Genomic DNA, 15,509 nt, shown 5'->3' with positions numbered 1-15,509 from the left:
GCCATCCCCTCCCATACCTCAGCTTCCTCATCTGAAATGGAAGGGAGGAGGCTCGCCTGGTCCTGCCCGCAGAGTCCTAAGGACAAGGTGGGGAGCAGGAAACTCCTGGCCCTTTGCAGGAGAGGAGCTGGAGAGGTCTGAGGCCTTGTTGCTGCCCAAGAAAGAGGTCTGGCCTTTCTCAGGGCCTGGCCCAGCCTACAGGCCCAAAGGTGAGCAGGTCAAAGTGGCTGAGGGTCTGGAGGTGAGCCCTCTCCTGCCACTGGCATGGTCTCCAATCCCACCAAGGGCCACCCCAAGGGTAAGGCTGTGGTGCCCACAACTCTGGGCGACGTGGCCAGCTGGAATGTGATGGGGAGAGAGGTAGGCCTGGCAGTCTTTGAAAAGTGACTGAGGATTTTACTGAACTGGAAGCAGCCCAAATGCCTCTAATTATGGCCTGAGGCTGTGCAGGATGGATGGGGCTAGGAGGCCACAGATTCTGAAGGAGGCTGGGGATAGATACTCGAAGGGTCCGAAAGAGGCAGGCAGGCCTGCCCTGCTCATGCAGAGACCACCTCTGTCTTGAGCTGGATGCTCGCTCTGCTCCAGTGACAGCCGCAAAGTCCTTTGTCTGGGCTGGGGGAACATGGGCTTGGCAATGCAGGGGCAGAGAGGGAACTGGGGCTCTCCTGGCATCTTTATATTATATATCCTTACACTTTGAAATCATTCCTTCCAATCAGGTCCCAGAAGAGTCAGGGGCCCAGAGAAGACAGGTGGCCTCATAGATTAGTTCATACAGCTAATCATGGCCTAAGAGGGAAACCCATGTCCTGGCTCTCCTTCAGTGCTGTCTCTGCCCTCCCACCCCGGAACTAGGCATTCCCAGCAGCCTTAGAAGAGCTCTGGCGGGGCCAGCCCACCCTTTCCACCTCTCTCTGTGCTCAGCCCTGATCTGAACCTGCTTTCTTCCAAGTCACTGAGATGCTTATCAGATGTGAAAAAGCAATCCAATCCTGGGCACACATTTAACCTAGCCTTTGCAGCTGACTCGCTCAGGTGAGCTCACAGGAAGAGGAAGAACTGGGCCTGCAACCAGGCCCCAGACACCCAGAGTACAGCCCTTCTCCGTGCCCAGCCCCCACCAGGCAGGGGAAGGCAGGTAACATACCTGGCTCCGTGCTGTTGCTGTTCTTTCTCCAGATGGCCTCTCTGAGAGCACCCCTTGAATGTGGGGGGTCCCCTCTCCTGGCTCCCAGGTTTTAAACAACGGCTTTACCTCTGGAGACTCCCACTGCAGGGCGGGTCTCAGGAATCTGGCGGCTGGCACGCCCATCTGCCGTCACTGCACCCCCACCCCACCCCACCCCCAGGACAGGACTGGGCAAGTGGGTCGGTCCCAGAGGCCTCACAGCAAGCCCGGCCGTGCCGGCCTGCCTGTGGGTGCGATGAGAGGTAAAGGGGGGTACTGCAAACTGAAAGCACCAGGCAAATGTTTGTGATCTTTCCACACCAGGATCCAGGGGGTGGGAGGGGGCTGGCATTTGTGACAGGCACTGTACTTGGCGTCTTCCCTGAGGCCCGTAGGGGTCAGCTTCCTCGTGTCCTGGACCACCCTGGACAGAAGACCAAGCAGAGGACACAAAAAGCAGGGCTTGTATATAGGGTGTTATAGCGCCAGACCGGTCACCAGGCTAGAAAGTGAGGAAAAGACCCAAACATCCAGGAGACTGGAAGGCAACAGACCCTTCCTTCCACCAGGGAAAACAAGAACAGTGGAAAATCCCTGCTTCTCGGGGAATTTGGAGGAGCCTTAAAAGGCTACAGTTCATCAGGAAGGGGTCAGAGCCCAACTCACCCCAGGAAAGCTTAACAGGAATAAGCAGGAATCAACTCTAAATGCGTCGCCTCCGGCTCCCTCCCTGGGTTGGCAGGGAGCCCCAGGACAGGTAACTACCTGTGAGTCATTGCCCCCAGCTCAGGAGGGCTGGTGTGCTAGCCTCTCCCTCCAGGGGCAGGAATGCCCGCCTGCAGGGCCAGAAAACAGACCTGACCACAAGTGGTACAAGGCAAGGCTGAGGCCTATCTGGACAGACCTGCCTGGCCCCCCACCAGGCCTGGGAACACAGCTTCTTTTGTGGGACCCTAGGCAGGCTCCTAGTTCAAGGCTACTGGGCTGAGAGCCACTGTAAATGGCAGTAACAGGCCAGATAGAAAGGCTGGCCTCAGAGGATACTTTTCTCCCAGGTTAGGGCCAGAGGGTTTTAGAGCGTTCTGGAAGGCCACCCAGTTCATATCTCGGCCCTGGACAGCTTGCACTGGCACTATTTGGGAACAGTATTGCCTCAAAGTTTCTATTTAAAGGAGACTCTTAACTAGCCATTCCTGCCTGTCAGTCTCTCCTACGCTGGATGGTCTCTGCAATAGAAGGGTTAAGTCCAAGAAATCGATTTGACCACCCTTAAGGGGAAAATGTAGAATTTTGCAGATTAAGCTGGGCATTTCGAACGCTGTTTCTAGTTTAGCTGAGACATTTAGATGGGCAGGAGAAACACTGTAATTAGCGAATGGGCAATCAGTTGTTTAGATGCATAATGGAAACTCCAATAACTCTTAGTGCCACGGCCCCTGTAAGCATTCCAGTGAAATCTGGCTGAACTCAACAAGCTGGAGCCAGTACATGCAGCTTCTCTTCATGGGCCTGCCTCTGCAACAAGGAGACAGAGAGACACCCATCCAGTCCCCCAGAGAAAGGTCACCGCTGACACCCTTGGGCTCTGAGGCCACCCGCCTGGCCTCATTCTCTCCACTTCTCCAACTCCCTAAACTCAAGGCTTCCAAGGTTGCTTTCAGCGTCCTGGATCTGCCCACCTCTGCCCACCACCAGGAAAGAGGATGTGACAAAGAACTCATTAATAGTTAACTCAACAGACAGCAGGTGTTGCAATCCCCTATCTTCAGCCGAGGCGGGGCCAGGCAGGCATGTGGTGGGCCTCACCTTTAAATCCCCCTCCTATTCACCTCTTAGGAGGCAGCAGCCCAGGTAAATAAACCTTTGGTGTTTCAGACATCACAGGCTGGGGCAGGTCCAGGGAGTGGTTTAGCCTCTCCAGAGGGAAATGACAATTGCTCTGTTTGGGCCCCCCCACGTACACCTGGCCAAGTCCAGATGTTGTTTCTGCAGAACCCAAGAACAGCCCAGTCAGCCTCACTCCTTGGGGACCCTGTGCAGGTCTAGCCCCCTCCCCCCTCCCCTGGGCTACAGGGCCCAGGCACAGGCTTTGAACTTCAGAACCCAATCTGTTCAGACACAAGAAGCCTAAAATAGAGCCAGAGGCTGGGTTAGGACCCAGCCAGGGCTAAAGGCAAGGCTGGGGCACCACTCCAACACTGAAGCCCCCCATCTGTGCACCCTTCGCTCTCTCTGCCTCCCACCACCCTGCCCTAGAGCCCTTAGCCCTCCGTGGCCCCCCTACTCACTTGAACTTATCCTCAGGAAAGTGGCTGCGAAGTCAACCTTGACTCCTGTTTCTCTTGCACCCACATCAACTTATCAGGCAATTCTGTTACCTCTCCTTCCAAGAGCAACCAGGGCTATTTCTACCCTTCTAGCTTGGGCCTCTCCCCCAGACTTCTGTGATGGCCTGCCAACTGGTCTGCAGTCTAGTCCCAATACAACAGATCACAGCCTCCCCTGCTCAGAACCCTGCACCAGCTCCCCTCTGCAGGCAACGGCAAAGCCAAAGCCCTTACAGAGGCCCCAAATGATATGACACACCCCCCCCATTACTTCTCTACAAGACCAAGACATTGCATCACCCTCACTTTCCGCTCCAGCCTCATGGCCTTCTTGCTGTGCCTCCGAATTACCAGGCTGCTTCTATCTGAGGGCATTGCCCCAGCTGCTCTCTCCCCTGATGTCTGCAAGGCTAACCCTCTTACCTTTTTTAAGTCTTGGTTCAAATGCTACCTTCTCAATGAGGCTGACTCTGGCCATGCTCTTCAAAAGGTGCCATCCCTGTCCCGTCCCTGTCCCCACCCCAGCACTCCCGGCCCCCCTAACTTACATTATTGGTTGGTTCTGCTTTGGGTTTTTTTGTTTTTGTTTGTTTTTGGGGGTTTTTTTGCAACACTTCCCTCCTTCTAACTAACTATATAACTTACCTATTCATCCTGTTTATTTTCTGTCTCTCCCCACCAGAATGTACTGTCCAAAAAGGCAAAGATTTGTGTCCAGTTTGTTGACTACTGTTTTCCAAGTGCCTAGAAATAGTGCCTGGCACATAGCAGGTGCTCAATGTTTGTGGAATGAATGGATTCACACTGAAGTATAAATAACCGATATCATTTAATGAGTCTCCATGCTTTTGTAGGTGTAGTTCCACTCTCAGAAGGTACAGCCTGGGCTTTTGGCCACTAGAATGGATGGCTAGTAGTAGTAATTCATTCATCGGTCAGCTGTAAGGGCAGGGGTCTCTTTTGAGGCACCTACCCTCAGATTACAAAGATGTCATCGTGTTGATGTAGGCAGGCTTCTTCTCGGCTTGCTTCTCCATCATTCCCGGCAGTGTCTCTGAGAGGGCATGGGAACGGCATTGGAAGCTACTGTCTCCATTATCCATGTGTCAGGCTTAAACCATCCAAATTCCAGGGAGATCAACCAAGATTTGATCAATGAGAGATCAAAGGGTAGGGAGCAAGGAATGGAGCGGAAAGGACGCAAAGGAGAACCTAGAGGTTAAGGATAAGCGAGCCTGGTCCAGGCTGTGAATGCTGATACTGAGGTGTTGGAGGAAGGTGACTCAGGCTCAGAAATCACCTGGACACAGTGAGTCACGGCTGAGTGCCTGTCTGTGGGGCAGGGTGGGCTCCAGGAGTGGCCTTGGAATTTGCCATGTGACTCAAGCTGGCGTGGCCCGCCACTCCAGCACAACTGCTCAGCTGGCCAGACAATCAGTCACTCTTCCGTGTGCCTCCCCAAAACCCAAAGAGAGAGAGTGGGTCTGTTATGTCACTGAGCAGACAGGAACCCAGCCTCAGGCAGAGGCCAGCAGTAAGCAGGAGCCCGGGCTGCCTGTCATAGGGTGACTGTATTCCATACCCCTTTTCTCGACCCCCGTTCGCACCTTCCCAACCTCAATGTCTGCCCAACGGACAACCATGCTCACTGGCCTGATGAGGTCTGGGAGAAATCAGGCAGTCAGCCTAACCCAACCGCAGCTAACATTTCACCAAGTGCTCGCAGGACGCCAGGCACTTTATAGGCACTAACTCATTTAACACCCACCATATCTCTGTGGGGCTAAAGGGGAGAGACCCTTAATTATCCTTCCTTTGCAGATTAAGGAAAGGAGGCACATTTTCAGTGACGTGGCCCCAGCTAGTGAGAGGTCATTTGAACCCAGACCAGTTTGCTACAGCACTCATACTCTTAACTGTTACTTCAAGCCTAAGATCTCCTAAGCTCCCTGTCTCCTTGACCAGAGTCCACCTTGTTTCCCAAACTGAATCAAGACCCAATACCTAAAAACAATGCCTCTTTGAACCTTTGTTCCAACTCTGAGAGCACTGATGTTGACTGGGGGCTCCTGGGGAGACAGATGCTGTGGAAACATCCAGAACAGACGCCAGGAGGTGATTTTTTGCTTGTTTTCCATATTGACAGCCTCTTCTGTGTGGGCACAGATAGAGAAGGTGCTGGCCTCCAGCTCCCCCTCGCAGAGGCTCCGGCACGTACTTTCAGGGTTTGCCCTCATACCAACAGGAAGCTGCTCTGAGTGAGGACGTGAGCATCCTGAGTGGAAACACAGAGAAGATGACCATACAAACATCACAGGACACGGTGAGATCACACAAAGGGCATGATGACAGGATGACACAACTTCCCCTCACCAAAGGAGGTCAGGCTCCTGGGTCACCTCAGGGGCCTCAGCAGCTTCTGTTCTATCTCCCAGGATACACCCCTAAGGGTCCCCCCCACCCTCCCAAGGGGTACAGCCCAGGGCAGCCTTCAGCTTGGTGGAGTCGAATGCCGGCTCATGGCTGGCCCATGGCTGACCCAGAAAATAGAGAGAAAAATCTTGGCATTTATGCCACGGTCACTGCCCTCCCAAATTCCCTACGTCCCTCTGGCAGACAGGCCAGCTCATGACCCCGCCCCCTCCTCCCCCCCAGCCACCTCTACCGTCCAGCCAATGCCCTCTGGGAATTAGGTTCACGGGACCTACGTTCAACCTCTCTGACCTTCCTGCTGTGAACTCTGGCCACCGGTTTGCCATGTGGAACTGGCCATGTGGCCATGGCCAAGCCTCACATGAGAGGAGAGAGACTTATACGTCAAGGGGCAACATGCAGCCACGTGGCAGGTCAGGAGCACCTGGGGAAGGAACGGCTGAGAGGGTCACGGGGAACTTGCATCATGTGACCTGCTTCCCCGGCTAGCAGAGGACTGCCCCACAGGACTTTAAAATTCTATGATCCCAGAAAGGGCCATTAGATGGACAAACGATATTTCCTAATGTTCAAAATGGTGGTTGAGGTCTGAATATGGAGACCTGAGCATCTGTGGTTTGAGGGGGTGGGAATGTGGGTCGGTCTGGCTTCATGTCCCGAATCAATGCCTCCTAAAGGCTTTCAATCAGGCCTCCCTCCCACGCCGGTGGCCACATGGGGTTTATGTGTGGATTTCAACATGTCCTAACCCCCAGACCCAGCTCCAGCTCTTCTACTCAATAGAAGCAGCATCAAGTTGGCCAAACCCCTCTCTGGGTCTCAGTCTCATCATTCGTAAGTAAAGCTGTTGGATTTTACTAGTTCTCAACCCAGGCAGCCCCTCAGAATTACTTACAGAATTTATAAAATCATGTCCTTATGCCAGCCCCACTCAGGGACTTAACTGGCTTTCAGAGGGGCAGGGACATGCAATGTGTTTTTCAAGCTCCCCTGAAGTGCCGTCCAGCGAGTGCTAGGGTGCTCTGCTATCCGGGGCTGGTGGTTTAGGACAGCAGTTAAAAGCCTAGACTTAGGGAGAGAGGGGTGAAGGGACAAGTCTGGCTCTGCACTGCCCAGCTGTGACTTTGGGCAACCAGAGCAAGTTGCCTCCGAAGGGAATAGTAACAATGTAAGGGAAGAGTAATAATGTACCTCATGGGTCCTTGAAAAGATCAAAGGAAACAATGCACCTCAGCAAACGGCCAGGCCAGGTGAGGTGAGGTGTGTGCCCTGTAAAGGGTGTTTGTCCCCATGTGTGCGCCATACACAGGTGTTTGGGGCTATGGTCGGCAGTCTTTGTAGTTGTGCTTAACAAAAACCACCTATCACTCCCAGGCAGATGTTTCGTAGCTCACCTACCGGGCAATCAGTGGCTGGGCTGCTCCCCTCCTCCTCCCAGCGGGGGGCCCAGATCCCAACCTGAGAATCTGTGCTTTGTGCATTTCACTCAGTTCTGTAGGGGCTGCAAACTCCCCAGGAGCCATGACCTGGACCAGAAGGGGCACTCAGGGGGCAAATCGAGCTCCCCTAGTAGGGTGATGCTTCTGGCCTTTCTGAACAGGGAAGGTTAGAGGGTGGGGGTGGGAGAAGTGTTTACAGAGGACAGAGGGTGGAGGAGTAAGCGTAAGCATGACATTGTTTTACAGCCTTCAAGCATTAGTAAAACCAGAGTCCAACACCTGATAAAGATAGGAGTCAAAGCTTGTCTGGACAGCAAGTTTACTACTTAGCTCAGGGCAGTTGCCCAGCAAGTCTGAGGGCCACAGAGAAGACACACTTTCTTTTCCTAGAGCCTCTGCTTACACAGATCAAAGTCTGGTCAATAGCTCATCAGACAAGGGTGTTGAGTCCTTATCTAATCTAATTCCCTCTCCTTAAAACATCATTCACAACTATCTTCTGATCCAAAATACTGATAAAGAGGTTTTAATAACCTGGGGAAATGTTTAGGAGATATGGTTAACTGGGGGGGAAAGTAAGAAAACAAATGTGCATGAAATCTACTTCAAAGAAAAAAAATATTCAAAAAGAAGACAGGGAGAGAATATCCGAAGTGCTAATATTTCCCATCTGTTTATATTTCTCTGTATGTTCCCATCTTCCACAATGAGCATATTTTACTAGAATGATCAGTACAAGTAAAAAGTTTCAGGGGACGAGAGTGGTTTTTGTCCACCGACTCCTTCCTCTCTTTGCCCTGAACCCCTTCCACTATACCCACAAACTACCCAAGAATTTGCTACTGGTTTCTAAATCATTGTAGATTTTGTAAGATATGGTTTCCCCTTTTTAAGAAGTACAGTACTGCTTCTTTGGGGGTTGTTATATTTCTTTTGTCAAGAAAGCAATTAGCACAGTTTCTCAATAAACCTACGTACTAAATGTGTACGCAAGAAGGAAAGACCAGGAGGGAGGGAGGGCAGAACACGTCGTATAAGGAACTACCAGAACCTTATCTTCCTGTTTGTGTGTCTTAGGGCAAACCAAAAAGAAAGAAGAGAGTCAGTTCTCATTTACCTATATTTTGAGGGGAAAGAGGAAGTGAGGTCAACTAACCTTTTTATCCTCGCCCAAATTTGTCACTGCCATGCAACTGTCTCGGGATAATGACACCTATTTCTGAACTTTCCCATTGCTTTTTCGGAAATCTGTATACCCAGCAACTCCTAGTGTTCAAATACAAATAAGCATTTGTGGTCATAACTGTGAGATTATATCTCTATCTTGTGTGTACACTGCCTCCAACAAGAGGCCACAACTCCTTATAGCAAGGACTGCCAGATAGAAGACAGGGATCCCAGTTAAATTTGAAACTCAGATAAACAAGGAATAGCTGGTTAGTCTAAGCAGACCCCAAATATTGCATGGGACATATAGTAAGATAGTCATTATTTATCTGATATTCTAATTTTACTGGGCTCCTTGTATAATATTTTTATTTGCTAAATCCCCCAACCTTACTTGTGTGTTGTTCAGCCATTCCCATGACTTCCAGACTTTTCCTAACCTAATCATCTTCCTCTAGAAATTGCCCCATCTGTCAATAATCTTCCTAAAATATGATGCTTAGAAGTGAACACAGGTGTCCTGGTGTCCAGATGCCTGACATCTGGGCACGGGTCCCTTTAGCAAAGACCATGCGGGGTGAAGTATTGAGAACTGAACTAACAGTGTAGGGCTGGACATAATTCCCGCCTCATCTGATTACGTGTGTGCTCCCCTGGGCATTATAGGCTGTATTTACTCCTTTGTTTAAATACAACTCCAGAAAGAAATAGTTATATATTACCCTGAAAGGACAGAAGGGAACGAAATATTTTCCTATCTACTGTGTTTCCCCGAAATAAGACCTAGCCGGACCATCAGTTCTAATGTGTCTTTTGGAGCAAAAATTAATATAAGACCTGGTCTTATTTTACTATAAGATATAAGATATTTTACTTATAACATAAAATAAGACTAGGTCTTATATTAATTTTTGCTCCAAAAGATGTATTAGAGCTGATGGTCCGGCTAGGACTTATTTTCGGGGAAACACGGTATAAGGCACCATTCTATCTCACTGAAACATCACAGCAGCCCTTTAAGATGCCTCTTTGAGGGAGATATTCCCCTTTCTTTACACTCTCAGCTTTATTAAGTAGCCGGTACAAGGTTACAGTGTTATGAAGATGCCCCCATCCCCAGCTGATTCATTTGTTGTAGCCCTAACCCCAATGTGGTGGTATTAGGAGTTGGGGGCCTTATACAATGATTAGGTTTAGAGGAGGTCATGTGGGTGGAGTCCCCATAATGGGATTAGTGCCCATCTAAAAAAAGGAACAGACACCAGAGGACACAACAAGAAGGAAACTGTCTGAAAGCCAGGAAGCAGGCTCTCACCAGGAACCCAGTCTACTGGCATCTTGATTCTAGATTTGTAGCCTCCAGAACTATGACAAATAAAGTCTGTTGCTTAAGCCGCCCAGTCTGTGGTATTGTGTTACAGCAGCCTGAAGTGATAAAGACACAGAACTAGTGTTTTAGTCAAGTTAGGCCTATGCTACAGTAATACATGAACCCCCACATCTCAGCCACTTAACAAAACAAATGTTTATGTGTCGTTTGCATAAACTAAAATGCAAGATAACGGTGAGTCACTCAGGGACCTCCGCCATCTTGTAGCTGCGCCAACCAGGACACCTGGCCTTCATGGCTGTAGCAGCAAGGTTAGAGGCGCATGAAGGAGCTCTTCCCAGTTACTCCACGCTTCAGTTCTGAAGTGGCGCAGTCACTCTGCTTACAATCTATTGGCCAGAACCACTCACACGACTCCTAAGTGATCTTCCTATGCTCCCAGAAGAGGAGAATGAAGTACAACATAGTGAACACACAGCACTGTCTACCACAATGAGTATATGGGGAAACCAGAATCCAACAGCAGATCTTTAAGCTTCCAAAGTCTATCTTAAGCCGATCTTTAAGCAGTCCTCTTTGTAGACGTGGGGGAAGAAAAACTACGGCAAAACGACTTCTGTTCTGAAGACTCTACTCCTGCCGCTGCCTCCAGCCAAATCACACCATGGACCCATACTGAGCTTATAGATACATTAATGCCTCTGTCTCTTTCAAGTCAAATACTGTTAAAACAGGTTACCCTCAATCTTGAATGTGTGCCATTCTTAACGCAGGCATGCAGGCGCACACACGCACACATGCACACGTGCCTTTGCACTTTTAGCTATTACATTTTTGTCTCAGCTTTGGCCTAGTGCCCCATTTGCTAAATTGGATTATGTCTGCACTTTGACATGTACACTCTCCGTCATCTCCAGGCTAAAGTCCAGTGTCCACAGGCAGGCATTTAGGGTTCTGCTGCAAAAAGCTGCAATTTTGGACCTCACTCACACAGCCTCCTTCACTCAAGTGCTCTCGGATCCAGCTCTCCGTTCCCTTGGCCACACTTGGGCTTGAGTCACCATCTGGCGCTGACTGTCTGCGTTGCCCTCTCCACCTCTTGTATCCTTCACAAATCCTAAATCCAAGACTCATTTCAGATTCCTGGATCAGCGATGACTTCTCTGCTATCCTCTGTAAATTATTCCCGAACTCCAGCAGCAGACCTTACTGATAGCATTCAGTTCTGTTCTGTTTGGTAAAACCTTTCTATTTCAGGTTGACATACTTATGGTTATTCCACTTTTACTTATTTTGTGATTTGTCCCCAAAACTGGATTGCAAACTCCTTGAGGACAGGAACAATTCTCGGCCACTTTTTTCATCCCCTTATGGAGTGCATGACCCAGTGTTCGCACATAGTAAGTGCTCAATAAACAGATATTGAATTATTACTATGGATCCTTGGGGTAAGGAAAAACCTAACAAAAAAGTGTTCGAAGACTATGATGCCATTAATATTACCCATAACTCCCTCTCAAGGTAACATAGAGAGAAAATCATCCAGAAAAAGAAATATTTCCCCCCTAAGACTGGAAACAGAAAATTCCTGATGAGCTAATCCACTGATCAGCTGACTTCCAAGGCCATAATTCCTATTCCATCCACCACAGCTGGTACTTGGGAATAGAAAGGCCGGAAATGAAACTGGCAGTACTTTTGGTATTTGGAACTGAAATACTGATAATGAATAGTTTTAGTTACGAAGTGAAGCAAAGAATTCACACAGCAGCTGGATAGTGATTTGGGTCATGGACTAATTTTTTTAAGATCGCGATATCAGAGTATGTTTGCATGCTGACAGAATACTATAATAAAGAAGAAACTGATTATTCAGGAAGAGGAGGGACCTGGCAGGAAGTTCACCCCTATCCAAAATCCATACCCTCCTTCCTCCTTGCTAAAGATCCTCAGTGTTATTCAAGACCTCAGGGCAGCTGTCCTTTCCCCAGCTCAGAGATTAGCCTAAACCAGTGGTTCTCAAACTTTAGCACCAGAATTACCTGGAGGACTTTTTATAACGCAGACGGCTAGTCCTGCATACAGAATTTCTGATTCAATAGTTTTGGGGTGGGGCTTAAGAATCTGCATTTCTCACAAGTTCTCAGGTGATGTTACTGCACCTGTTCCCAGGGACAACCCTTGAGATCCACTGGTCGAAGCTCCTGACTTCCAAGCTCCAATCCTTCCCTTCTTAAGCAGTTCTAGGAATGGGCACTCACCCCAGCTCGGGCCAATGAGAGGAAGTCTCTGAGGGGATCCTAGGCAAGGTTTCTTTGGCAATAAGAGAGAAAGAACAGCCTCTCTCCCTTCACTGGATGTTGTCATATTGAATGCAATGCCTGGAACTGTGGCAACGATCTTGGAACCGTCATGTGAGCTAGACTGTAACAAGTCTCCATGCTGAAGAAATAAGAGAAGAAAGATAGAAAGAACCCGGGTTCTTGACAGTGTTACACTGCTGAATGAGTCAGTCCTGAAATCACTGTCCTGAGAAATCATGTATTTTTTCTTACTATTAAACCATTTTGAATCATATTTCCTTACTTGTAGGCTACAGCAACCTGAGCCATTCATGGACTCCCAAGACCTTCAGTAGATGAGTCAGGATGAGATGGAGGGACAGCTCTGTACACAAAGAATCAGAGATGCTTCTCCCTGGTAATGAACCCAATAGAAGGTACCTATAGGTACCTCCCTGGTAATGTGATAGAAGGTACAGCATATGAAGGATGCTGAAGCAGATTGATTGGGTGGTTGGAAAATGAAGCAGCTCCTGTCTTGATTCTTTCTATTTCACCAGGACATAAGGTGTCAGAAAAGTAGAGGCTATAGCTTATTTGGGAAGTGGGGAGAAAGTGTGGAAAAATCTTTTTAGAGAGTAATAAATATAATTCACTTGGAAAACACAGTAAATTATAGCTGACTGCCCATTTGAGATTTGTGGTCTTACATCTACAGAAAATAAACAGTCAGCCTGGTTGGGCAATTTTTTTCTGAAAGTGATAAACTGCTTGGGGGTAGACTGCTACAGAGTGGAAAGCTGATTCCAACCCTGGTTAAGTGTCTCTGGGTAAATCTGAGAGACACAGAGAAGGGCAAGGTGTCTGCAAGGAAGAGCTTATGCCGACGAACCATAGAATCGAAGCCAGAGTCTCCCCCTCCTGGTGAGTCTTCCTCGTCCTGGTCACGTGTTTCACAGGTTTCCTCCTGTGATTCCAACAGGAGACCCCAGCATGCTGTTTGTCTTCGTTTTTAATTGCTGCATAGCAAATGAACACAAGCTTAGTAGTTTAAAATAACATCCATTTATTAACTCACGCTTCTGTAGTCAGGGGTTCTGGGCACAGCCGCTCACATCTCAGAAGGCTAATAGCAAGTTGTCCGGTGAGCTGTGTCATCTGGATCTCGGGGTCTTCTTTCGAGCTGATGTAGTTGCAGGACAACTCAGTTCCTTATTGTGGTAGAAAGCAAAGAAAATCAAGAGATAGTTAAAAGTTAGAATGACAAGCGTTGGTGACTGTTTACGAAAGAGAGGTGACAAAGGAGTAAAGGATGGCGCCCAGGCTTAGGACCTGAGCTGTGAGGTAGGCGGTGACGCCTAGACTATGAAAGACGGGGGTGCGAGTGTATGGAGTAGAAATATTGAATTTGGTTTTAGACATGGTAAGTTTGGTGCGTGCACGATACCCAAGTGTAGGTGTAACACAGGCAGGGGAGACACGGGTCCAGAGCTCAGATTTGTACGGTATTTGCACAGAGGCGGTAATGGAAGCTTTGGGAATAAACTAAGTCACCTAAAGAGAGCATGTGGAATAAGAAAAGAGGCCCCAGGACTGAGTCCCGAGAAAGGCTGACATTTAGAGGTTGGACAAAAAGCAAACGTGAGGAAAAGAACTAAGAAGTGTCCAGAATAGGGCAGGACGGAAACTAGGAGACGGTGTTACGGAAGCCAAGGAGAATGTGTTTCTGGAAGGGAGGAGTCAGCGGTTCCTAAGTGTGGCATATGCTGTCGATAATTTACATAACTGGCTATTATCTGGCTCCTGCCCACTGCAGCCTCCTCAATTCCTGCCATTTCCCAAAACGTGTCCTTTATATTCTAACACCAATCTTGCCTAACTTCTCCTGGACCATGCAATGCTTTCTCAGGCATCCTCCTTTTCACATGCAGTCCTTTCTCATTCCAGGCCTCCCTCAACCCTGAACCCAACTGCCTCCCAGAGTTACCTGGTGAACACTAGCCATGCTTTAATATCTTAAAGTGCTCAGTTATCATCTACACTTAGGCCTTCCTTGACCACCTCCTCCCCAAATTGAATCAATATATTTCTCCTATTCTATTTGTTTACCTGACATATACTTCCATTATTGTGCTGATCCTAGTATATTGTAATAACTTATTTAATGTCTGTGTCCTATACTTGACAATGAGCTTCTTGAGGGCAAGGATGATTTTGTATTCAGCTTCCTACAACTATACTTAACACAGTACCAGATACATGGCTAGCTTCAACAGATTTGGACTTTATTGCTTCCTATACATCACCCAGGGAATGTAAATGTCCTGGGTTGGGATAAAGGACCATAGGCACTGCTAACGTGGAGTTAAGAGGCAGACAACTGACTAGTAACAGAATAAGAATTGAATCAATAACGTTTATTGATCGTTTCATTTGTGCTAAACCACTAAGCCCTTTATAGTGCTCGAGCTCATTCAGTCCTCAGCACACCCCATTTCACAGGTAGTGTCCTCACCCTCACTTTACAGATGAGGAAATGGAGGCTAGAGAAGTTAAGCCACTGACCAAGGTCAGACCCTGGTAATAGGAGCCAGGCTTAAATGAACACAAGTCTGTTCCACTCCAGAGCCCTACTCTCTCAAGTCCAGCTAGCATTTGTACTTGGGCAAAGTTCTCTGTGCTGATTCAAACTTGTAACGCACAGTACTGCGATTCAGCAGTGGCGTGTGGGCAGCTGGGTGCCCGTGGCCACCCAAGGCTCCCAGCACATCCTGCATGCTCCAATAGCTAGTGGCTCTGCTTGGCCAGAAACCATGAGGGGCAAAAGCAAAATGTCTATGAAAGGGCTGTTCCTCAGAGTTGATTTGTCCAGGCCCTCGGGTCCTAGGAGCAGGTTGGAGGGATGCCCGAGAGTGAGCCAGTTGCTGCAATGTTAGATAATACGTTGGCAGTACAAGTGAAAGGTGAGGAAACCAGAGTGGAGGGAAATCAGCCAAGCTGCCAGATCTTGGGCAATTTCAACCCCAAGGACAAACCTCGGTGCCTAAAATAACCTCCCAAGAGAGTTTTAACTGATCGTTTTGCAATGTCTATCCCAGTACTAACTTCTAGGTCAATGTAACTGGTATTGATTGGGCCCCTAATATATGTTGGCATCATAAATGGTACAGGGGCCTGGTCTTCCACGGAGACAGGGCCAGCCCACAGGAGACAATGGAGAACTGTATCAAACAGCACGCAATGCAGTGCCAACCTGCACAGCACAAGCCAGAAAGGCAGCTGAAATTCACAGAAAGGAGTGGTCGGGGTGTGCGGGCACAGGAGGGGGTGGCTTCTTGGAGCACACGAACTGAAGGAAGA

At 48.7% G+C, this 15,509-nt stretch overlaps 1 protein-coding gene across 5 annotated transcripts in view; it reads right to left on the bottom strand.

The window, feature by feature from the left end:
- Positions 1–15,509, bottom strand: part of LAMB3 (laminin subunit beta 3) — a 52,874-nt gene that overhangs the window by 33,749 nt on the left and 3,616 nt on the right. The window contains exons 1-4 of one of the 5 annotated variants that reach the window (XM_074321965.1): positions 13,228–13,360; positions 4,472–5,773; positions 2,978–3,157; positions 1,151–1,595 (exon numbers count right to left, since the gene is read on the bottom strand). The gene's annotated coding sequence lies outside the window, so the exon portion shown is untranslated. Of the gene's footprint in view, positions 1–17; positions 1,110–1,150; positions 1,596–1,837; positions 2,911–2,977; positions 3,158–4,471; positions 5,774–13,227; positions 13,361–15,509 lie in introns of those variants that run through there. The other 4 variants (XM_074321966.1, XM_074321967.1, XM_019714472.2 and 1 more) reach the window with 4 other exon arrangements.

The sequence above is a fragment of the Rhinolophus sinicus genome, linkage group LG17 (assembly GCF_036562045.2).
Source record: "Rhinolophus sinicus isolate RSC01 linkage group LG17, ASM3656204v1, whole genome shotgun sequence".
Taxonomy (NCBI): domain Eukaryota; kingdom Metazoa; phylum Chordata; class Mammalia; order Chiroptera; family Rhinolophidae; genus Rhinolophus; species Rhinolophus sinicus.
Note: the sequence above shows the minus strand (reverse complement) of the source record. Positions and strands in the feature narration are given on the sequence as shown.